Below are 25,066 nucleotides of genomic sequence, written 5' to 3'. Positions count from 1 at the left end.
CCAGAACACTGACAACACCAAATGCTGAGGAGGATTGAAGCAACAGGAACTCTCATTTATTGCTGGTGGGAACACAAAATGGTACATCCCCTTTGAAAGACAGTTTGGTAGTTTCTTATAAAGCTAAACATACTCTTATCATACGAATCAGCAATCATGCACCTTGGTATTTATCCAACAGTATTAAAAACTTTTGTCTAAACAAAAACCTGCACGTAGATGTTTATTGCAGCTTTATTCATAATTGCCAAAACTTGGAAGCAACCAAGATGTCCTTCAGTCAGTAAATGGATAAATAGTGGCACATCTAGACAATGGAATATTATTTAGCACTTAAATGAATTGAGCTACCAAACCACGAAAGGACATGGGGAAACTTAAAAGCATTTACCAAGTGAAAGAGGCCAATATGAAAAGGCTGCAAGTGTATGATTCCATATATATATATATATCTTTGAGCTATAAGAAATACCTTAAAATTTGAAGTAGATTATCCTTTGGCCTAGATTAATTTATTATTCTTAATCATTAATATACTGAGTTCCAAAGCTCCATATTTTAGGATTTTCTTTCAATAAAATTATAGTATACAAAATTTTATTTGAAATAAGAACAATCCATTATTTTGTTGGTAGGGAAGGAAATGTGTTTTGTCCCCTGATGTACTAGAGCATTATATAGTCAATAAATATGACACAGCTTTTAAAAGCTTTGGGAAACACTATAGTATTCTTTAATTGTTTCATTTTTTTACATTGCACGTTGTAATAGTACCTAAAACAATAGATTTGTTCTAGTACTGAGAAAAATATGTATTTTCATAAACTGTTCAAATTCACATAATTATATAAGTATCACACGATGTTTTTTAAGTGACTACGTTTGAAATTGTTTGACAGTTCACAACTCTATCAACTACAATTAAAATAACTTTTGTTTTTATTTGAGCAAGTGTTGACTGACCTCTCCAGTATCTCTCCCTGTTAATTCCACCCACAAAGGAATTTCAAAGCTCCATCTTCTCTTCTCTTTTCTCAACTGGTATCTACCTCCAAAGTTCTGGTTTAGAGCATTCTATTCAACAATTCTTCATTAAATCCTTAAATCCAAACATTCTTTCCTGTTTCAGAATTCTGAGGTTCTAATTTCAGGCAGGTAGGAGAATACTTTCACGAATGACAACTACAAAATCCAAGAGTAAAACAATTTCAGGAATTCCTTGGACCTGCCTATCTTAATAACATCAACAACAAAACAAATGGGAAGGATGATAACAGAGAGTAGAGATGGCCGAGCAAATTCTAGCTGTCAGCTCAGTGTTGGGAGCTAGTCTCCACTGATTTTTAGTGTGTCTGCACTTTGCTTACCCTGAAGCTGATTAAGAGAAAGCAGTGGTCTTTTTTAGTTTTTGTATTAAGACACCGGAATTTGATTCATTAAGATATATCCCAAGATATATGAAACAGAAGGGGAAGAAAAGGTCCAGACATGAGAAAATGTTGATATTTCTGGTCATTCAGGCCAACTATTATGTGATATGTAATGTATGTATACATAAAGACTAGTAGAATTTCATGAAACATATAAAACTGTGAGAATTATAGAGATATTTTACAATTTAAATTAGGCATTAATTTAATTTTGAAGACTATACAAGTCAGGATAGACTCTCCTATTTGCCCAAATACTGTATGTGAAAAGATACTTTAAATGATCTATTTTATAGCTTCTTATTGTACATTGACATTTAAAATATTTTAACATTATCAAATAAAAATATTTTAAAGAATATCAATTATTTGTTTTCATTTTTGATACAATATTCATGCATTTAGGATTTTTAGGATTTAATTTTTTTCTCTCAGTATGATGCAAGATGTTATGAGATAAATGAAATTTTACAATTCATATTTCTTTTGTTCTACTTGTTTTCTCATTTGTTAAGTGTTACAGATGTGTTTTTCTGTGGCACTAAATTAATTTGCATAAAGTTGCTATATCAAATTACATCTACATGCTACAATAAAAATTGCAGTTAATTTGTTCTTTGTTGATACACTTAAAGAAAACATTAGTTATGAACAAAGCAAAAATGTGTTTACCTCATTAACACACAAAGAAAAAAAGGTTTGACCATTTGAAGTTATCTTGTCATTGTAAAAAATGTGTTTAGTAAAGATATGTCCATTTCTTTCTCCTTTAAAAAAATGTTCCATGCCTGTTTTCCTCAAATTGCTTTATTTAAGATTTCAGTTTGCTCTGTCCTAAAAATATAAACTCTGGGTACCATCTTAGGCCTATTGAATATAATTTCCACAGGAATAGTCTGAAAATCTGACCATACAAACTTACATTAAGCAAATTTGATACAAACTCTAACTTATAACATTTTAAGTGTTGCCCCCCCTGCAACATGCACACACTCACATAGAAACATATATATGATGTATGAAAATAAAATCTGAAGGAGAAAATTAAACTAATTGCACAACAAAAGAAATCAGGACTATTTCATCTTTATGTATCATTGTACCTGAAAATATTTATTTACTACTATTTTAGTCTTATCTTTGTGAAGACCATTAAAGCCAAGAATAGAAGAAATAAAAAAGGAAAGAAAGAAAGAATGAGAGAGAGAGAGAGAGAGAGAGAGAGAGAGAAATAAAGGGAAAGGAAGGAAGGAGTAGAGAGGGAGAGAGAGAAAGAAGAAAAGTAGGTAAAGCTGAGGAAGCCAATACTGAGAGACAATTCTTTATGGGTACCTGAGGTTTCCTGACATTTTGCAGAGACTTTGACTGCCTTTGTTCCAGACTGTTTTCAAAGGTATTTGTTTAGCAATCAGCCTAAGAAGACAGAAACAATGTCTCCCTTTGTAGCAGGCATGCTTACCTCCCTTATAAAAGAGTTCAGTTTCCTAAAGTCGGGATGCCTTTCATAAAATGCAAACTATTGCATTCTCAGACATCTATTTGGACCTATTTGGGTTATTCCCATGAGCCTTAGTTGCAAAGTGGACTGAGGAAATACTCTGATGTTCATGCTGCTTATATTGCCATTAGCCATAAAGTTCTATGACTCATGTCTCCTGTATTCTGCCAGCATTTCTAAAATTGTGGCAAATTATGTGCCAGCTTTTAAGTAGAGCAAAGTCACAGATCTCTCATAGTTCTTGACAATTTTAGAATGAGGATAGCATGCTGACATAGATTTACTTCTGGAAAAGGAAGAATATAGGCTTTCTGTATATTGATTAATGGGATGTGAAGAAATTTCATGGGAATGGATAGTGAACATGTTGTCCAAAATGTTATGATCTACTGGGTAATAAATGATCTTCTGCTCTATCTGGTTAATGGGGAAGAATTTGGGATAGTACTGCATGCTGTATACCTGATAATAGGTTCAAAGACAGGTGACCAAATGGTATCCTAATTGTTGGTAACACTTCTCTGAGATTAGTTCTTGTTAATCTGGCCTCAGGTCTGCCCTATTGTAAGAAGTTGTATTTATTTCCATTCTGAGTAGCCAGAAGGTTCTAACCCATTTCAGACAGCAATTATCCATTCATCCATGTCATGGAATTGCTGAGTGATAACTATGGGGGTGGTTGTGGGAGGATATCTAGAAGCTTTCACACATGTTTTCCATGAGAGGCACAGGGGCTAGGGAGGGCCATCTCCTATTGTTTTTAATAGAGTTATCATTAAGGTTATATAAAAGGAAAATCACATCATGGTCTAAACTGACTCATGGTAGATGACAAACCATATATTTAAATGTAAGGTTCTTGCAAAACTTTTGGAGAACTGTGACACATAATTTTGTTTTGAGAGAAAAGATATAGGAGTGTCTCTCTAAGATAGAGTGTCATGAGTGCCTTCCTTCTCTAGTACCTAATGGGCTCTTGTATAATTGTAACTTTATACCCATTGCATACTTCATATAATACACTACTTCATATAATACTTATAATACTACACTATACTATACTTACTATACTTACTACTATACTATACTTATACATATAATACTTATAATACTACACTATACTATACTTACTTACTATACTTACTACTATACTAATAATACTACACTACTTCATATAATACACTCAACCTCTCATATTTTAGTAGAGAGCTAAAGAGAAACTTAAGGTAGAATTCTATCATGTTACTACTTTAATTATATTAACAAATGTTAGATTAAGAGGAAAAGTGAAGGAGAAAGAGAGAGAATGATCACTGTCATACGTAACTCTGTCCATTGTAGTCAAGGACAGATTTTCTTGAAAATAAGTTATGTGAGAGATGTGAACTTAAAGTTTTTTTGCTTGTTTGTTTTGTCAAAAGCCACTCTCTTTTAACTTTCGTACAGAACCAATTATTACTTCAGTGTATAAAGACATATATTTACAATGTAGTCCATCAAAAAGGCAGCAGTGATCAGGCCAAAAAGGTGATCTATTTCATAAATGAATTAAAAATTGCTTGCCTTAAAATACTTTAGAGATGTTCTGAATGCAGTGTATTTTTTCCTAAGAATTCTAAAGGAAAATTTAAATGATTTTCACTGTTAGTGCTGATTTTACATTTCAACACATAATAGGCAACTCAATTGTATATACAACAGATGAGGAATAAACTTAACTGAGAAAGCAAAAGACTTGTATACCAAAAGCTATAAAATATTGATAAAAGAAATTAAAGACACATAAAAATGGAAAAATATTTATATTCATGGACTGGAAGACTTACTATTGTTAAAATATCAATACTGCCAAAGACAACTACAGTTTTAATGCTGGAGGCATCATGCTACCTGATTTCAAAGTATAGTCTACAGTAATCAAAACAGTATTAGCACTGGCATGAAAACAGGTACATAAAACAATGGGACTGGACCATTATCTTACACCACATTCACACACACACACACACACACACACACACACACACACACACACACAAAACAATACAAAATAGATTAAAGACTTAAATGTAGACCCGAAACTGTATAACTACAAGAAGAAAACAAATCCAACAGTGTATAAAAATAATTATACACCAAGACATTGTGGGATTTATACCAGGTATGCAAGACTGGCTCAATATTCAAAATACAACTAATGTAATGTTTCACATCAACACACTGAAAAGAAAAATCATATGATCATATCAATAGATGCAGAAACAGCATTTGACAAAATCCACCACTAAATGTGACAAAAACTTCTGGTAAAATAGCAATAGAGAGAAATTTCCTCAACTTAATGAAAAATATCAACAAAAACACTTATTACGTAGCATCATAATTGTGAGAAACTTGAAGCTTTCCTATTAAGAGCAGGTACAAGAAAAGAAAGTCTCCTCTCACCACCCCCTTTCAACATCATATAGGAAGTTCAAGCTAATCCAATAAGACAAGAAAAAGAAATAAAATGTATACCGATTGGGAAGGAAGACATAAAAGTGTCTTCTTTGTCTATGCAAAAAATTCAAAAGAATTGACAAAAACATCCTAGAACTAATAAGAAATTATAGTAGTTGCAGTATACACGGTTAATATACAAAGTTTGTCACTTTCCTATGTACCAATAATGAACAAGTGAAATTTAAAATTAAAAATGCAATACCATTTATAGTAGCACCTGCAAAAATGAAATACTTAGGTAAAAATCTAGCAAAATATATACAAGATGTATATGAGGAAAACTATAAAACTGGAATGAAAGGAGTCGAAGAAGAACTAAATAAGTGGAGAGAAATTCCATGCTCATGAATAGTTAAGATTCATGTCAATATTGTCAAAATATCAGTTCTTCCTAACTTGATCTATAGATTTAATACAATTAAAATCAAAATCCCAATAAGTTATTTGTGGATAGAAACAAATTGTTTCTTACATTGAAGTGGAGAGGCAAAAAACCCCAGAATAGCTAACATAATATTGAAGGAGAAGAACAAAGTTGGAGGACTGACACTAGCTGACTTCTTCATGACGTACTATAAAGCTACAGTAATCAGAACAGTGTAGTATTGGTAAGAGAATAGATCAGTGGAACATAATAGAGAACTCAGAAATAGACTCATGTAAATATAGTCAACTGACCTTTGACAGAGGGGCAATGACAAATACAATGGAGCAAAGACAGTCTTTTTACCCAAAGTGCTGGAACAACCAGTACATGCACCATTGGTGTGACTGCAAAATGGTAGAGCTTCTACAGAAAACATTTTTAAAAATTTCTCAAAAAATTAAAAACAGAACTACTATATGATCCAGTAATCACACCTCTGGGTAATTTAAATCAGGTTCTCAAGGAGATACTAGTACTCCCATGTTCACTGCAGCACTATTCATAATTGCCAAGGTAAGAAAGGAACATGAATGTCCATTAGTAGATGAATGGATAAAGAAAATATAATGTGTATGTATGTGTGTATATATATATATATATATATATGAACACACACATACACACACAAACACAATGGAATATTATTCAGCTTTAAAAACAAAGGAACTTCTGTGATACATGACAACATGGATGAAACTTGAAGACATTATGCTAAGTGAAATAAATTAGACACAGAAAGACAAAAAACTGCATGATTCCACATATATGAGGTATCTTAAATAGTCAAATTCATAGAATCAAAGAATGTTAGAGTGGTTGCCAGGGGTTGGAGGAAGGAGGAAATGAGGAGTTACTAGTCAATGAGTAGAAAGTTTCAGTTAAATAAGATGAATAAATTCTAGAGATCTGCTGTACAACATTATACCGTCAACATTATATCATCAACAATACTGTATTGTACACTTAAACATTTGTTAAGGCAGTAGATTTCATGTTAAGTGTTTTCACTAAAATTAAAAAAAAGCAAACAGATAAGAGTGTAACTGTCCTTCTCTAGGACACTTCTTTCTCTCACAGTAGTCAGAGAAGCAGTACTTCACACTTACAGGATTTGGTGGAACACAATTTATAAAACACTGTTCTAAGGCCAGTTGTGATTATCGATGATGATTTTTGTAATCATTAGTTCAGATGAGTGCTTCTCACCATTTAATATGCATTCAAATCACTTGGGGATCCTGATAAAATGTACATTTAGATTAAGTAAGTCTGGGTGGGTACTGAGATTCTACATATAATGAGCTCTCAGGGTACTAATGTTGACCACACTGAGAGAAACAAGGGTCTTTATCATTTAAATCAAAATTCCTTTGTTTTACATAAACATTATAACATTTTTTGGGCCAACCCCCATATATATCACTAAATTACAATAGATTGTATTTTTACTTAAGTTACTTTTATACTTATCATTCCTTAAGCACATTAAGAACTGAATATTGGGGTAAGGCAGTCTGGTGTGTATGTGCTGGCAATCATTAGAGAACACAGTCTATAATACAAAGAAAGCTCTAGATAATATCTATAAAGAAGATTAATGATGGCCTACAAAGAGTATGCTGTAATTATCACACATTAGTTGATTTATATGAGAATATACTTAAATACTGACTTGTATTACTAATTTTCAGAAAAAGGGAAAAAATGATAACATTAAGTCAATATAAATATTTCTCATCACTTGAGTGTTGAAAATATGGTACTGCCACCTCTTGGTAAGAGGTATAGTAGCAAGATAAGGGCTGTTTAAATGATTAAAAATTTTAAAAGTAATACATTTTCATTGTTTTATGTACTCATAGTTGATGACATCAGATTTAAGTCAGTTCTCTAGAGATAAATCAAGAATTTAGACTCACTTGTGAATATCTTTCCTTGCGTTGACGTATTTTGGTAAACAGTTCCTTAGAGTAAAATATTTTGCTAACCTGTTCCTCTTTATTCTGATGTCACTAACACAAAAGAAAATGGGAACTTATTTATTCAGTAAAAAGTAGTATCAGTACTCATTTTCATTATGAGCAAATTGAGACTATTTTCTTCTTTTCCCTTCACATAAAATTGAGTCATTTGGGGTCAATCTGGATAGCAAATGAAAGAAGAAAGCAATAACCAGTCACATTATTCTTAAAAGAGATGAGACTTTACTATTTGGTAACATCCCAGGACTTAATAAACTTTTAATATGATATTCATATGACTTCATGGACTAATTCATCAATTTCGTTAGGCAAAACAAATCAAAAATCAGTTTTTTTTGTCTTTTTCAGAACATGAATTGCAATTAAAACTGTTTACCAAAGGTGGAAAAGCCAAAGCACTGGCTAAGGTAGGAATGTTGAGTCTCTGATACTCAAAACATATTTGTTTAAATAGTGGATGAGAAATAAAATGGAAAGATTATACCCTTGGTACAAACTGATACCATATGCAAATTTAGGGGAGAGTTGCCAGATCTTATTTGTTTAGAGAAGTACAGCCATTTAATTTTTATGTAAAATTTTCTGTTTTGTAAATGATATGTTTCTGTTTTCTTTTTTTAAACCTATAGGCTTCTGGTTTGCGACCTACCATATAAAATACAGAATCTTAAAACAGGATGTTTTGTTAGAGATCATGTCTTTCTTCTAACAATTTTACAAATGAATATCTTAAAATCAAACTGATTTGACCATGATGTTGGTCAAAGTTCCTGGATTAGAAGGTAAATCTAATGAATGATCTTTAGTATGATATCCATTGATAATGTATACTGAAAAACACTTCAAGGCTACCCTTACAGTACAAACTTTAAAATAAAATTTAATTAGATTATATCAGTTTTCTTCCTTTATCATATCCCATAATACTGTACCTAGTATACATTATAGAACACAAGTTATATACACATCTATTCATGAATTCCTCAAAAGATTTTACAAACTTTCTTCTTTTCCTTCGATGTTTTTCATTATTCATGTCATATAGTGAATGATGGTCTTTGCTGAATATATTAAAATACTATAACATATTGATAATATTAACATGTCAATTCTTTATTTCTTATGAGGAACTCAATGTGTATTATGAAACTAGCACATTAATCTTGCATTATCTCTTTGAAGTAATGGAAAACCAGTATTATTTGACACATAATTTGACTTACAGATTCAAGAGAGAAGCTGAAGTATATTTTCCAAGTAACAAATAGAAAGCTAGTGATAAAGTGATTACACTTGGTGATAGTCAACTTCACTGGACCATGCGGTGCCCAGATGTTTAGTCAAATATTATTCTGGGGTTTCTGTGATTGTGTTTTGGGATGTGATTAATGTTTAAATAGGTAGACTGAGTAAAACAGATTGCTCTCTTTAATGTGGATGGGCCTCATTCAATCAGGTGAAGGCCAGAATAGAATAGTCCCCTGACCCTCCCCCCCAGTAACAGTGAATTCTGCCCCAATGGCCTTATACTTTTGGTTCTGTTTCTCTGGAGAACACTGAACAAGATCTACTTCTTAAAAACTGTGCCTTCTAACGGAATGAATGATGTCTCATGTAATTTTAATTGTATTTTTTATAAGGTTGTTGTTAATACCACCTCAACCATTTATTCTTCCAATAAAAATATGGTGAGTGGTTATGATCACTGAAATATACTGTTACCTGATTAATATTCTTCAACTTTCCAAGTAAATATTAATGAACAGTCAAAAGGGGTGTAAAATTCAAATAATTGTAGGGAATTTGGAATATGATCAGAAACACTGAGAAATTTCCACCTTTCTTACATTACAGCAAATTCTCTGGTAAAACATTGGACCACAGTGGGAAAGACAGTAGAAAAACATCTAGTCACTCCTTTGAATTTTGCTCAATTTAAACAATTGTTTCCTCAATTTAAACAATTGTTTAAACAATTGTTTAAATTCCTTAAGAAGTTTTCAAGTATCCTTTAAACTTCTTAAGGAATTTAAACAATTTTGTTTCTCAATATACTCCCTTGTCTCTCTACCTGTAACCTATTGCTCTTACTGAATTGAGCACTCATAACCAGGTACTTTAAAAATAATGCTTTTTCTTTAAAAAGAGATGTATTCATCAGATGTCATGAACTTAGAAGGCAAAAGAGGAAGTGCTTGCATCATCAGCTGGCCACCTACTCTACATTACAATGCATTTACAACCAGAGATTTTCCCTCTGGACAGGTTTGGCTAGTGACAGATAAGATGGCAGTGACCAATTTGGTCAATAATCCTTGCTTGATATCTGTTTTCAGTTTTTTATTCTTAGGTGGGCAGTTATTGTAATAGAATTGGACAACAAAAGACCATATGTGCAGGAAATATGCATTTTTCCAACATTTTCATATCCTTGCTAGAGCTTAGTCATGTCCATATCAACTGATACAAAATATATTATTGAATAATCTCTTTTATATGTTAAACCAAAACATACTTAGTACTTGTACTATAGTTGACTTTATTTTCTGAGAAGTATTAATCATAATTATATTAATAATATTGTGTAGGAAATTTTCCATTATGTGATTGCTTTCCCTTTATTTCTAAGGTGATTATAATCAGAATTCACACACGATAGACCATATTTATGAATTGAATATCTTCTGAGAAGGGTCAGGGGAGGTTGCTACCTTGCTATCACTCTACCTTCATGCTTTTAGTCCTGAGTTTCTTTCCAAAATAGCTAGAATCACTTTACCTCCATCTTTATTCCATAGCTGTTTCCTACTGTACATTCACTATAGATTATTACTACCTATGACATGATATGGTGGGAGACAGAAGTGGAAAGCAGTGGGTCTACATAAATGAATAGGTGCACATATTACAAGAAAGTTAATAAACTCAGTATACTCTGAAGGTTATTATATTTTGTTCATTCTCAGGAGAGAGAAAACCACAAATACCATTAGAATATTTAAAATAAACTACATGCTTCCATGTAAGAAGACCATGCATCAGGATCAAAGATCCTTACAGAGACTTGCACAGCTACAGATGTATATTAGTAAATATTCAAATTTAAGAAAAAGTTTGTGTACATCAATGTCCTACAGCTTACGGTTTAAAAGGAGGAATTAATATTAAACAGTTAGAAAATGTGGGGAAGCAAAAGCAATCTGTAGATGTTCACAAGATAAAACATATCTCTGATCATTCAAAAATATATCAACAGATAATCAAAAACAACAGTCTATGAAAAATGTATTTGACTTCAAAAAATGCCAGTTGAACCTGTAAGACATAGAAGATAAACGTTCTTCAAAAATCCCCACTACAGACTGTGATTCAAATAGCAAACTGAACTTAGATAACACTTGTCTCATTCCAAAAGCCAATTTTAAATATTCAATGCAACAATAAAAATAGTAAAAAAGTCTAACAAGATCCACATTGCAGAGCCTTTTGCCATTTGCATACGCAGTCATTTGTGGAAAATTTTTGATATAAGCAAGAAAAGACAAGATGAGAATAAAAACACACTAATAAAACAGGGGAAGAGAAGCCCACATGGAAGAAAAATGCTCAAAGGGCAACACATGGAAAGCACTAGGATCCTCCCCCACCCCCGAAGATAAATAAACATGAGCAAGAAGAAAAGGTGGGTTGTTGGTATTGATAACATATCTCAATCCTATGTTAGTGCAATAGAGTAACTGGCCATAGTAGTCCGCCCCAGGGTATGCTGTAGTAACAATCTTAAAATCTCATGGCTTAGCACTGCAGAAGTTTATTTCTCACTCAGACTAGGAGTAGTATCATGTTGGCAGCATGTTTAGCTCATTATGGTGATTCTGGGATCCCAGCTGATATAGCTTCATCTTAATATTCGCTTTCAAGATCACCTTGGCAGAAGAAAAAGAATATAATTTATTTTCAGGCTTTGAAAAATTCCAGTGGAAATGACACATGTCACTTCTGTTAACATTTCATTGAACAAAGTAATCATTACTATTGTGCTCTATTTTATATCCTTAGCTATTCTGTTTTTCTGTATTCCACCTTAGTTTGGAGTTAAGTTTCCAAATACACTTGTAGAACAGACATTATAGCAGTGGTCAGAGTGTTTGTTTTACAAAAGAATTGTCTCAGAGTATTTTAAGGCATATTTTAGAACCTGTTTTAGTAAGTCTGAGTGTTGCCTGCAGACTGCACGTCTAAAAAGCACCACAGGTGGTATTTATGTAGGTGGTCTGGGTATCAAACTTTGAGTGAATGAAAAAAACAAGTGACTAACCTTTAATGATATCTCAGAGATCCCATCCTCTTTGTCTCTCCTCACTTGCTCTACTTGCAGGGAGAAAGCCAGATAGGAATCAAGACAGAAAATTTCTGCATGGTAATGTTAATTGAAGCTTTTAAACAAAAGGGCTAAGGGGAGAAAACTTTTTGTTAATGGGACTCCTAAAACCCCTGTGAGTATTGCTAGATGACTTTCTCCCTTTCTAAAAATTCTTTTCTCTCTTTGCTCTGAAAAGCTTTCAAGAAAACGGAATCTTATCCATCAAAAGTAGTTTCCTCGGGCTTCCCTGGTGGCGCAGTGGTTGAGAGTCCGCCTGCCGATGCAGGGGACACAGGTTCGTGCCCCGGTCCGGGAAGATCCCACATGCCACGTAGCGGCTGGGCCTGTGAGCCATGGCCGCTGAGCCTGCGCGTCCGGAGCCTGTGCTCCGCAACGGGAGAGGCCACAACAGTGAGAGGCCTGTGTAACGCAAAAAAAAAAAAAAAAAGTAGTTTCCTCTCCTACTTGTGAAGACTCAATGTTAGCAGGATGGAACAGGAGATGAAGGAACTACTAGGAAGGTTAGTTAGCATGATTCTATAATAGGCAAAATATGTTTTTCAAACTTCTTGACATTCTACATTATCTCAAAAGACACTGGTAAGGGATTAGGATCAAACTGCAAGCTCAGTATAAATAGCATCCATTCACTGATTTTTTTTTTTTCTCATAACAAATAATGCAAATAACCTCAGAAGCTTAAACTGGTATGTTTGTCTGTTCAGGATGGTATGATAAAACTCTATAGACTTGGTGGCTTATAAATAACAGAAATTTATTTCTCACAGTTTTAGAGCCTGGAAGTCCAAGATCGAGGCACTGGCAGATCTACTGTTTGGTGGGAGCCCACTTCCTGGTTCACAGACTGCTCTCTTTTCACTATATCTTCACACTGAGGAAGGGACAAGGGAGCTCTCTGTGATCTCTTTTATAAGGGCACTAATTTCACTCTTAAGAGTTCTACCCTCATGACCTATCACTTCCCAAAGTCCCCACCTTCTAATACCATCACACTGGGTTTAGGAATTAACATGGATTTGGGGGGAACAGAAACATTCCATCCATAGCAACCGGTAGAAGTCTGACCATGCCAGATTTGTGAATGAGAATTCTTGGCTTTGAGATTCTAGTCATATTCATCTTAACTAAAATGCCTTCTTATTGATTTATAATTTAAGGGGCTCCACTATATTTTTATTCTTGTTTTCCTTCTCTCCTTAAAAAAAAAATCACCTATTTTAATTTCTCTGCAAGAGGGTGATCTTTCTGTCCATTCTCCAGCTAGTTATCTAGCTTTCCACCACATTATTAAATCAACTGTCTTTACATATTTTCTTTCCACTTCTTTCTATAGCAATCTATAGTCCTACTTCTCCTGGGCTTTTATCAAGCTCTTTGTCCTTAGTTGGTTAATTTTTTCCTACTGAACTGTTTATTTTCTCATATTTTTAGGTGTTTAAAGCATTCTCATTGTGCTACTATCTTAATGAGTACTTTTGGATATTTACATAGGCATATTTTACACTAAACTTATATAAAATTATATTTACATCAGCATCATGTTCCATTCTGAATACATCTTTGATGCACATTTTACTCTACAATACTGTAAGAAATTAGTCATCTCCAAATATCAAGTATGAGTTTTTTCACACAACTGAATGACAAGAAACTGTTGGTCTATTTGCTCCTTCATCCATGCTTCTCTAACCCACTTTATTCATATATTTACTTGTTTGTCTAACAATCATTCATTGACCACTCACAATGCTAGGTGCTGAGTAGATAGAGTAAAATAATATGAGTTATGCAAGCAGTTCAGAACTACTAAAGTTTAACTTTCTTTTTTAAAATTTTTTATTGAAGTATAGTTGATTTAAAACATCATGTTAGTTTCAGGTGTACAACATAGCTACTCAACATTTTTATAGCTTATCCTCCATTTAAAATCACCACAAAATAATGGCTATATTTCACTGTACTCCTCCCCCTGTAGCCTGTCCATTTTATGCACAGTAGTTTGTACCTCTCAATTAAATTTAAACACTATTTGGAGAATAGTTCTGCTTAAGTATGAACAGCACATAGGGTTTAGGAGATGAAATGATAAGTGACTGAAAAGTAGTTACAGCCTAGAATAGAAATGTTCTTAATTTCTCAGTAATGAGCTTGATTATTATCCCCGAAGTATTTTAACATTGAACTACTTCAAAGGGACACCATAATCATATCTGAATTTTAATAAAAATCACCCTAGTAACTCTATGAAAAATAGGTTCAAGAGGATCAAATCAAGATAGAAAATAAATTGAGAAAAATATTAATTAACCATGACAGAAATTATGAGGTCCTGAACAAAGAAGTAGAAATGATTCATGTAAGTTTATAAATACAAAGGGAGCAAGAAATGACCCAAATTGGTAACAAATTGGATGAGGAATGAAGAAAGAATAAGGACTCTTAGTGGCATGCCTCCCAATTCTCTAGTTCCTCAGACTGCATAGCTTAAGTCATAAGTGTGAAATGAAGAAAGAGAACTGAATACACACATTTCAGGCTGTGTGAGATAATGTACTAAGAATTCTGTGTGTACGTGTATGTAGGTATATACATGTTATCATATCTATTACTCATAGAGCTGCAACAGCTACCTAAAGAGCCTCTCTTCCCCCCCCCCTTACCAAAGGTGGCATGGGGCAGAGGGACGGGAAGGCACGTTTATGGATCACCGTATGGTGAAAAATGGTACTAAGATGTTTCTGAAAATATATTCTCTGTGGTGTTGGGGGAAGCCATCCACAGAGAGGACTGTCACCTCAGAATGCACAACAGTCACCTGAGAGCCAGGTGAGGAGCCTCACTTGTGGCAATCTTTTGTGAAGCCATTAAAGAAGGTGTTGGGAGGACTGCAGAAAATCAACTGCTTTTGGAACTAGGAGCTGGCGAATCTATCTGCTGTCAACAGCTGGGACTGGAAGAAGTCACACCGTACCTTAGCCCATAACTGAAGAAACATCCACAAGCAGGAGCTTAGCACAGAATTAACTGTACTATGGTGGATTCTAGCATTGGAGGACGCTTTGCCCTTGAGGAGACTGGCAACTGAGACAAAATGGAGAGCAGACAAGAAAAGCCTTTTTCCCCTCCAGTGTCCTTCCTGTACCCTCTACCAACAATATTAACATTGTGCCAGCGTCCATGTGAAAAATACTGACAAAGGGTGACCCTGACTGAGGATGCAGTGCTGGAGCTGTACACATTTAGGCAGTACCAACAGGTCAGGCAAACATATATGTAAACCAGGCTTGAGGGTCTTTTTAATCCTTAGTCAATTAGTCATAAGAAACCCTCCAGGAAGCCACAGACATGGATTGTGGGAGAGGAAACTATACAACAGCAATTGGTATTGAAAATGTCTGAGTTACCTGCTCGTGCAACTTGTAACTTCTGGACCTGCTCGAGCTTTGTCATAATTTGTTTTACTTTATTTGTTTATTACAATAATAAACAAATAATAAATTACAAATTTATTATAAATGTGTAATAAATTACAATTTTTAATAAATAATAAATTACAAATAATAAAAAATAAATATTTGTTTATTATTTAGTCTAACCACCTTTTAGCAGCTTGTTGCATAGGAAGCTTCCAAGTCGGTTTTCCAAGAGCTCCAGAAGGAGGCTTTCCAGCAAGTTTCCACAGCACCCCCATGCTGGTTTCCCAGTGAGTTCCAACTCTCACCTCAGCCAGCTTTTCAGTAAGTGTTTTTGACATTATGTGCTTATTTACTACTTGCCAGCTCCTGGCCTACAACATTATAGATAACTTCTTTGCTATCCAGTAAAAGATGTTCTCCTATTCTCTTATGAGATCCAAATTTCAGACTTGGGGGTAGAGGTCTTCCAAATTTGTTCCTTCCTTTGTACTCATCCTCAGTCATGGAGACAGTGTTTTTTCTCAATGACTACTACTCTTGTATATTTAAGAGCTTCTTTATTTCTTAATATTAAACCTGTTTTAAAGTAGATAATACATATTTAGATTAAACTTTCAGTGCTCAAATTATTATGTGGTTTTTATTTCATGATTGGACCCTAAATGATACATCATCTTCTCCCTTGAGGTCCTTTATCCTCTCTAGAATTTCCTGTAACATACCAGATTGTTACTGAATACCAAATATATAGCAGGAACTGTGTCCAGTGTTGTTGAGAGATCAGTAATAAACCAAAATTACATAGTTTTCCTCCTCTTTTTGTGTTAAGTATAGTGATAGTGGTGGTGGTGGTAAAGGAGGAGGAGAAGGAGGAGAAGAAAATAACATTGTGTGACAAGAAGAACTACTATACACTTTATAGTGAGGAGATAAACTCCTAAGGTGTTAATATTAACTAAACTTGGAAACTCTTATCATATAGATATCTGGAAGGAAAGCTACTATGAATCACTCCTTAACCAAAAAAACAAAAACCTTCTGAGTTTACTGCTTTTTAAAATCTGAAATCAGAAGACTTCTGTCTAAACCAATGAGCTATGCAAGATTCAAGAGTATTGTTTAATTTTATTTAGAATTGTTTCCCAGCAGCTGCACATCTAGGTGTAGACCATTCTTATCCAACAAGACATTACTTTTGGTTTGCCATAATTTGGAGAAATTTTGATCCATTAGAAACCCTTCTGTGCTCCCTGTAGATAATATATATTTTTACCTCTACACCTTTCCCAGACATCAGAGTATATTTCCCCCCATCTGATTGTCTGGAGAAGTTCAATAATAACTAGCAAATATGCTCTTTCATATTGAATAAGATAAAGTATACACTAACTGGGGCTAATTGATGGGAGGAGGTACATGAGGGAAAGTCATTATTTGGTCATGGAACAAAAACATCAGTATTTTCAGATCGCAGTGGCTAAAGAGTGGATGGTCAACCAGTGCCTGAGATGATCAGGGACAACGGATAGCAACTGAAGGTATTAGCAGGGGCTTCTGTCTGATACTCTACTCTGGCCCACCTTCACTGACATAGTCTACTGAAACTGGATTACCCACCATAAACCAGCTTAATGAGAGATTCTACACATTCCATTAATTTAGGTGAATTCTCCATATATATTTACATTCATTAAGCTAAACTAGAATCCTAGAGAGTTTGGAGTTCACTAATTTAACCCACCTAAAAGTATTACTGTAGCTATCATTTAGAATTTGGGCTACAACCCAGGTTTCATTGATTCCAAGGTCTATACTCTTTCTACTGCATTTCATTTGTAAAATAAGATTTGCAAGTATAATAGTGGGGATGGAATTAACAAATGCATGAATACCTTCATCCAAGAAGGGGCAGAAAGGAGGAAGGAGAGTATACAGATGACTTGGAAGTAGAGAGACTCTATCATGTGTACTCGTAAAGTACTTGAAAGCTCAAGATTAATCAGACAGATTTAGAGCGCACAAGATTCTCTAGCCATGGGATCTAGAGAATGTTACTTAACTTCTTTAAATAGAATTACTAAACTTCTTTCAGCTTAAATTTATGTAAAGTGAGGATAATAACAGTAACTATTTAATAAGGCCATTGTAAGAATTATGTCATTGCTTCCTAACCTTTACTTTACTACACACAGAGAAGATGATAATATGTTTATGTCTCAATGGGTAAAACACAGAAGCCTGCTCAGGCTCCTTCAGGTTCCTACCTGTTAACTCAAAGGCTGAAAATAACATTAACATAGGATACCTAGAACTTTCTATGACACCTTAATTGAGAAGGCATTATTTAGATAACGAATGCATAGGCATATTACTGTGTTTCAACACAGTAGGTTATCAGTGAATAATAGCTACTATTTTAGAAGATTTTTCGCTGTGATTAAGTGGGTCAAAATTTTCTGCTTCATGTTAATATTCAGGATACTATAAAGTGTATTCAGTAAAGTGAGGAATTCCTCTCTCTTTGGAAGATCACATCAAACACCATATTTACTGAGTTTAACTTAGGACAAACACATCCCTCAGGTACATTCAATTTTCAGTGACAATCTAAGTTCCAGTAATTTAGGTATTGGCATGATACCTGAATTCATCTTTGGGATATGTGGTCCTAGAAAAAAAATTTTTCCGTAAACATTTTCTTATCTTATTTCTTCATTTTGACTCCTATAATGATTTTTGATGATGAAACAACTAGAGCAGCAATGTCTTCCCTCTTTCTTTTTTTACCTTTTTAATATATTTTCTATATATTTCTTTTCTTTTTTCCTGCAGGAGTTCAGGATTTCTCCATGTTTTTAAAGAATTCTGACACTCTCAATGCATCTGATGAAAGCTGTGTGTGTGTATTCTCTTCAGTTTTTTTTCTTTATAAAATGTTGAATGCATTAAGCAGACACCATGGTAACATAGTTGTCTAAAACTTCTTGTTCTGACAATTTAGCAAGCTTTAATACTTCTCTTAGTAAATCTTCTCATCTTGATGTTCATCATTTATTTTAAAATGATGTTAAATATGATTCTATGATTCTCACATATTACACATTGGGATGATTATAGTAGATGAAATTGGTAAGGCAGATAAGGAAACTGAGGGTCATATAAGTATTGGGTAATATGCTTTTCGTTAGATCACTAAATGTTGATTATTACATACAGGGTTAATCCTTGGATGGGTAACCTTTCAATTCACACACAGCCCCCCAAATTAAATATTCTACTTAATTCAAGTTCATCTCAATACTGTATTGAGATGAATACTGTAATCTCATGTAATTCTCATAACTACTTTATATGGCTTGAATTTATCTCATATGTTACTTGTCTACTTGTTTGCAACATAAATTTAATATTCTATTTCCTCCACAAACGACACTTAAATAATGCTAGTCTAAAATAGCATCACTCAAATTATTATACCACTTATAAAAACTCACATTTCATTTATCTTCAACTGTAATGACTAATGAATCCATGAATCTCTTTTCCTTCCTCAATAAAAATAAGAAATTTTTAATTTTTAAGATTGCTATTTATTCATTTTCCCAGTAGTGGCAGGCTCCCTCCTGGGCATTTGATAAAACACTTCTGTGAAATACAAAAACCTTCATGTCATGAAAAAAAATCTATAGAGACTTCATATTATCAGCATTTTAAAAGCAATTCCGTAATAACCAGCAGCTATTTCTGTTTAAAAAAGAAGGAAGATAGAAATACAGTAAATTACAAGATTGATTGCAAGGTAAATCCCTGTTTTGGAGAAATTAGTAGAGCAAATGCTTAAACTTGCTTTCAAAAGAAGATAAGGAAATGGAATGTTGGCACATGAATATAGACTTCTTCAACAAAAAGCTAATTGGTGTATCTTGAAAGCATCAGAAAACAGAAAGCTCTACAAGTTAGGACTACTGACTAAATAATGCTTCTACTTCTCTTTCCTAGAAAATAACAGACTTTTTCTTCCATGTGATGCTCTGATATCTGAATAATTTCTATAAGGAAATCTCTCTACAAAATGATTATCTGAGTGTTAATTTTTTTTCTTGACTTAAATGTTTCCATATTTTCTTCAAAAAGGTACATGTACTTGCCTTAGTAAAATCAAATAGTTTGAAGCTTGTAAAAATCCAGAAGCACTGAATTTCTCTTCATGATTGTAATTCAGTCCTAAATATAAATATCAAATCCTTTTTTATTAATCAGACTTTGTAGGCATTGGCTGTTTTGATATCTGGAGAGAATGGGCCTTATCTAGGGAATGTCTGAAAAAAGCTCCCTTTGCAGTTGATGTGCACATTTGGTTTAGCAGATGTTCTTTGTTGAGTCACAAATGACTTAAATCCTAGCACTGCCTAACATTCTTCTTTCTTTCAGTCACTCTTTTCACAGCCTGGGTTAATACTAATAGATGCTTCAGAAGAAGTAAATAGATAGAGAGAAACTGATTAATGTTTAAAAATAAGACTGCTTGGGGCCTCATAATTTTATGTACAAACTAAAAATATTAGCAAATGTACTTAAAATAAAGTATAAATCCAAACAGTTTAAGATTAAAGATTTAAAAACAATTAATTCAAATCAATTTTTGTTATTTAGATATGAGACTTTAGTTATATAATTTTTTGACACAAATTGATAAGAAGGTATTAAGTCATTTCCAAATGACACAGTTATAAAAATTTCAAATATTCAAAACAAAGAATGAAAAAACAATAACAATAAATGTAAACTCCATATAGAGTAAACACAGTAAGGGCCAATATATTATTATTTAGGTAGTAACTACTCAATAATAACTACTATGAACTGAATTGTATCTCCTCATATTCATATGTTGAAGTCCTACCTCTCCACCCATGTGACTGTATCTAGAGGTATGACTTTTAGGAGGTAATTACATAAGGTAAAATGAGGTAATAAGAGGAAACCCTAATCTGATAGGAGTGTGTCCTCTTATAAGAAGAGAACAAGAGCCATCTCTCCCTCCCTGTGCTGTGGGAGGCCACAGTGAAAAGTTAGCCTTCTGCAAACCAGGAAGAGAGCCCGAACCAGCACCCAACCATGCTGACCCTAGATCTCAGACTTAACAGCCTCTGTAACTGAGAAAAAATAAATTTCTATTGATTAAGCCATCTAATCTATGGTATTTTTTATGGCAATCAGAGCTGACTAACATAATGACAAATAAATTATTTAAATACTCATCAAGTACAGTACATAGTTATTAAAATCTTGTATAAAATATTACCATATTCAGATTGATATTTTTAATATACCATGTCATGTGAAAAAGAAAAGAAATATCACTTTTAAAAATAATTCCTGCATATTATCTTCAAAGTTTTATTTAAATGATGGCTTTTCTGAAACATATATAAACATTGTTATTTATCTGTAGGTATCAAGAAAAAGTTGCTAATGCAATATCAATGATTTGTCATGAAATGTGGGGAAGGAATAAAGGAAGTTGAATTTCTCTACAGAATGAAAGAATAAAATCTGAAACCCCAGGAAGGAAATTAAACAAGGATTCACAATGGAACTAACCTGAGAAGCCAAGAGAGACCAAGGTACTGGCAAGATAAATGGTAGATATGTGTTCTCTATATAGTGGTCAAGGAATTAGCTAAGCTTCTTGTTTGATTTTAAAGAAAGTGAGGATTATGATAGTAGGTCAAGAAGAAATGGTCACATAACTTACCAATGACAGTACTATTGGGGAACATGAGAAATTAAGTTCCTGTGAATATTTAAGAAAAAAATCATTGAAGACAGTCTTGACTTTCATAATCCCCAGAATTTTGGGTGTAATACAAAGTTATATTCATCTCCAAAAAATTGGAAAGCCCAAATGCTATCTAAGATACATGTTAAGTTATCCATTAAACATTCAAAATATATTTATTTTTTGAATCCAATAAAAAATTCTGTCTTTGCTGCTGATTATATAAAGCATATACACATACAGGCATTGAATCGTATGGTCTTGACTATCAACAGAACCTATATCTTCTCAACAGTGTGCCTTGAATAATTTATATAACCTAAGAAGATCAGAGAAATCACGTAAATAAATAAATTATATGGTTCTCTTTTATACTGGTGAAGGGATTGGAAGAAGATTAATATAGTGGCTGTAGTAGCTCATGTCAGTCAGTAAGCAGAAAATTCTCATCAGAATACCACCTCAATTTCCTCCACATTACTAAAGCCCCAGAAGTGAACACTAGTAAAAAATCACAGTAATATGTGCTGGGAGGCTAGGATTCAATTGGGAAGCATTAAATAGAACAATGATGTCATGAATATGTTCTATAAGTCATAAATGAACAAGTCAAAATTGATCGTTCTAGTGCCTTAAACATAACATTATAATAAATTAACACATTTTTCACCCAGAGTACTCATTTCAAGATCTAATCTATATTAAAATATATGACTTTATGTATACATATATAATGAGAATCCCATTTTAAAACGTATTGAATCGAGGAAACATTTATCAAGCACTAACTATAACAACTGCCTTTGATCCAAACCTTAACACTTATTAAACCAATTTAATTTAACATCATACACATAATGGCAAGAAAGCAATGAAGTTGTACGAACCTTCCCTTCCTACAGACAGCAATTATAAAAACTGAATACAATATGAAAAATAATTAAATACACCATACAATATCTAAATAAGACAGAAATTGGAGCTTCTAACAAAATTGCCAAATCTACGTAGAATTCAATATTTAATATATACCTCATATTTAAAAAAAATTATTTTATATTGGAGTATAGTTGATTTACAATGTTGTGTTAGTTTCAGGTGTACAGCAAAGTGATTCAGTTATACATATACATGTATCTATTCTTTTCCAGGTTCTCTTATACCTCATATTAATTTATAGGGTGACTAGACCAAAAAAAAATGATATGCAAGATATGAATGACAATGTCAGCATCATAACCTAATTGATATATGTGAGACATTATACTTAACAACTACAGGTTAAACATTATTTCCAGCACATATGGAGTGTTCCCAAAAACAGACCACATATTGATTCATAAAACAAATCTCAATAGATATTAAAAAAGGGTTTCTTTCAAACTATGTTCCCTGATCAGAACACAAACTAGAAATAAAAAAATACACATAGAAGAGCCCCAAATATATACATATTAGATAGCTCATTTCTAAACAGCACATGTATCAACATATAACACAAAACGGAATTACACACTATTTTGAGTCAAATGATATTATAAGGCTAGCATATCAAACTATATGTGAAACTGCTAAAGAAATGTTTAAAGGGAAATTTTTATGTTAAATGTAAATATCAGAAAAGAAGAAATGTCTGAAATCAATGCTGTAAACCTACAACCATAGGAGAGTAGTAAAAGAACAGCAAACAAAAAATATCCTAAGTAGAAGAAAGGGTATTATAAAGATAAAGAGCAGAAACCAACAAAATAGAAAACAGGCAAAAATACAGAATATAGAGCTGCCCCATATAATTCAGAACACTCAGTTAAATTTGGATTTCAGATAAAGTACATTTTTAAGTATGTCGCAAATATTACATGGAACATAATTATGCATGCAAAATATTAATTATCTGATTTCAAATTTAATTGGGTTCTTGTATTTTTATTTGTTAAATCTGATAACCTTAACATAAAAATCAATAACACTAAAAGTGTTTTTTGAAAAAAAATCAATAAAATTGATAAACCTCATAATCTATTGATCAAGAAAAAAGGAGACAGGGGCTTCCCTGGTGGCGCAGTGGTTGAGAGTCTGCCTGCTGATTCAGGGGACACGGGTTCGTGCCCCAGTCCGGGAGGATCCCACATGCCGCTGAGCGGCTGGGCCCGTGAGCCATGGCCGCTGAGCCTGTGCGTCTGGAGCCGGTGCTCCGTCACGCGAGAGGCCGCGGCAGTGACAGGCCCGCATACCCCAAAAAAAAAAAAAAAAGAAAGAAAGAAAAAAGGAGACAGGTGACAAATCGCCATTACTAGCAATTATAGAGGGTATACTACTCAAGATCTTTCAGATATTAAGATAATAAAAAGGGGTCATTATAAATAACACCAATTACATGAAATGAAAAAGTTACTTGGAAGTTGCATATTACTGAAAGTGACAAAATAAAATATAGATACTCTTATAAGAAAAGGCCAGAAAGCGTGCTAACTCTCTGCCGTATGAGGACACAGAGAGAAGGCTGCCATCTATAAACCAGGAAGAGGGCCCTCACCAAGAACCTGACCACAGTGGCCAGATCTTGGATTTCTAGCCTCTTAAGACTGTGAGAAATAAACATTTCTTGTTTAAGCTACCCAGTCTGTGGTAATTTGTTACAGCTGCCTGAACTGACTAAGATACTTACCATTTCCATCATGATTGTCTAAACTTGTGGCTTCAGGGACTTGGAGTGTGGAGAGCAAAATAATCAATTCCTTTTTATCCCTGTAGCCCCTTCCTGTTAAAATTAAACTCTGTCCAGGCACTGCTGACTTATGTGGTTCTAGGTGTGAGTCCTTCACGGTCTCTCCTGTGGCTCTTTTGCTGCAAGGCTCCAGGAAGTGAGATTTCCCTTCTGGCTCAAATTCTTCCATAGCTGCTAAGGTTTCCTCCAAATTAGAAGCCCTTTTTGGTAGGGTAACTACAAAACAGTTCAGGTCTTGCTAGCATTTTCTCCTTGACCCAAAATAAACTCACAGAAAATATGCACTGGACTTGAAAACAGAAATTCAGGCTGCCACATTCGTACCTCTCTCTAAATCTATCCATCTATCTGCCTATCCATCTCTCTTATCTGTCTACTGCTGGGGTAGCAGGAGGAACAGCCTAGTCATTCACTATTTCAGCCATCATTCCTATCAGGGTCTGAACGGTCTTTTCCCATCTTGCAGGCATCTTCGACCTCACTCAGATCTCTGGAGACCATTTCATTTAACTTAGGCAAGGAAAAGGGTTTGGCCGTAGCATGCTGGATATACCATTCCTTTGCTTATGGCATGGGAAGAAATGACTTCATACCATGGCTACTAAACTTCCGCCAGGTAGAAAACTCTAATACTTCTGTGTCTCACTTCCTGGGTGGAGAATAAGCTTAAGGGGTAATAATTCATGCTCTTGTACCAGTTCAATATTATTCTCCAATTTATACATATATAGACATACTTGTGCATCTTCATCTGATTATAGTAAACAACACAAAATATGCGTCAAGTTGCAGAGTCTTAAATGTTTAACTGCATGAGTAGTGCATTATAATGTTTTTGTTTTGTATTTTTTCATATTTTCTTTTCATTTTCAGAATTTTACAAATTCTCTACAATTATCACATAATAGTTTAGAATC

The 25,066-nt window shown here is 33.7% G+C and overlaps 1 pseudogene; it reads right to left on the bottom strand.

The window, feature by feature from the left end:
- The window catches only part of LOC113625300 (60S ribosomal protein L7a pseudogene), a 52,411-nt pseudogene extending 28,093 nt beyond the window's left edge, over positions 1-24,318 (bottom strand).
- Between the last annotated feature and the right edge of the window lie 748 nt (positions 24,319-25,066).

This window comes from Aethalodelphis obliquidens, unplaced genomic scaffold (assembly GCF_003676395.1).
Source record: "Aethalodelphis obliquidens isolate GAN/ISIS:26980383/991018 unplaced genomic scaffold, ASM367639v1 scaffold15, whole genome shotgun sequence".
Classification (NCBI taxonomy): Eukaryota; Metazoa; Chordata; class Mammalia; order Artiodactyla; family Delphinidae; genus Aethalodelphis; species Aethalodelphis obliquidens.
This window is presented reverse-complemented; position numbering and strand designations above follow the sequence as displayed.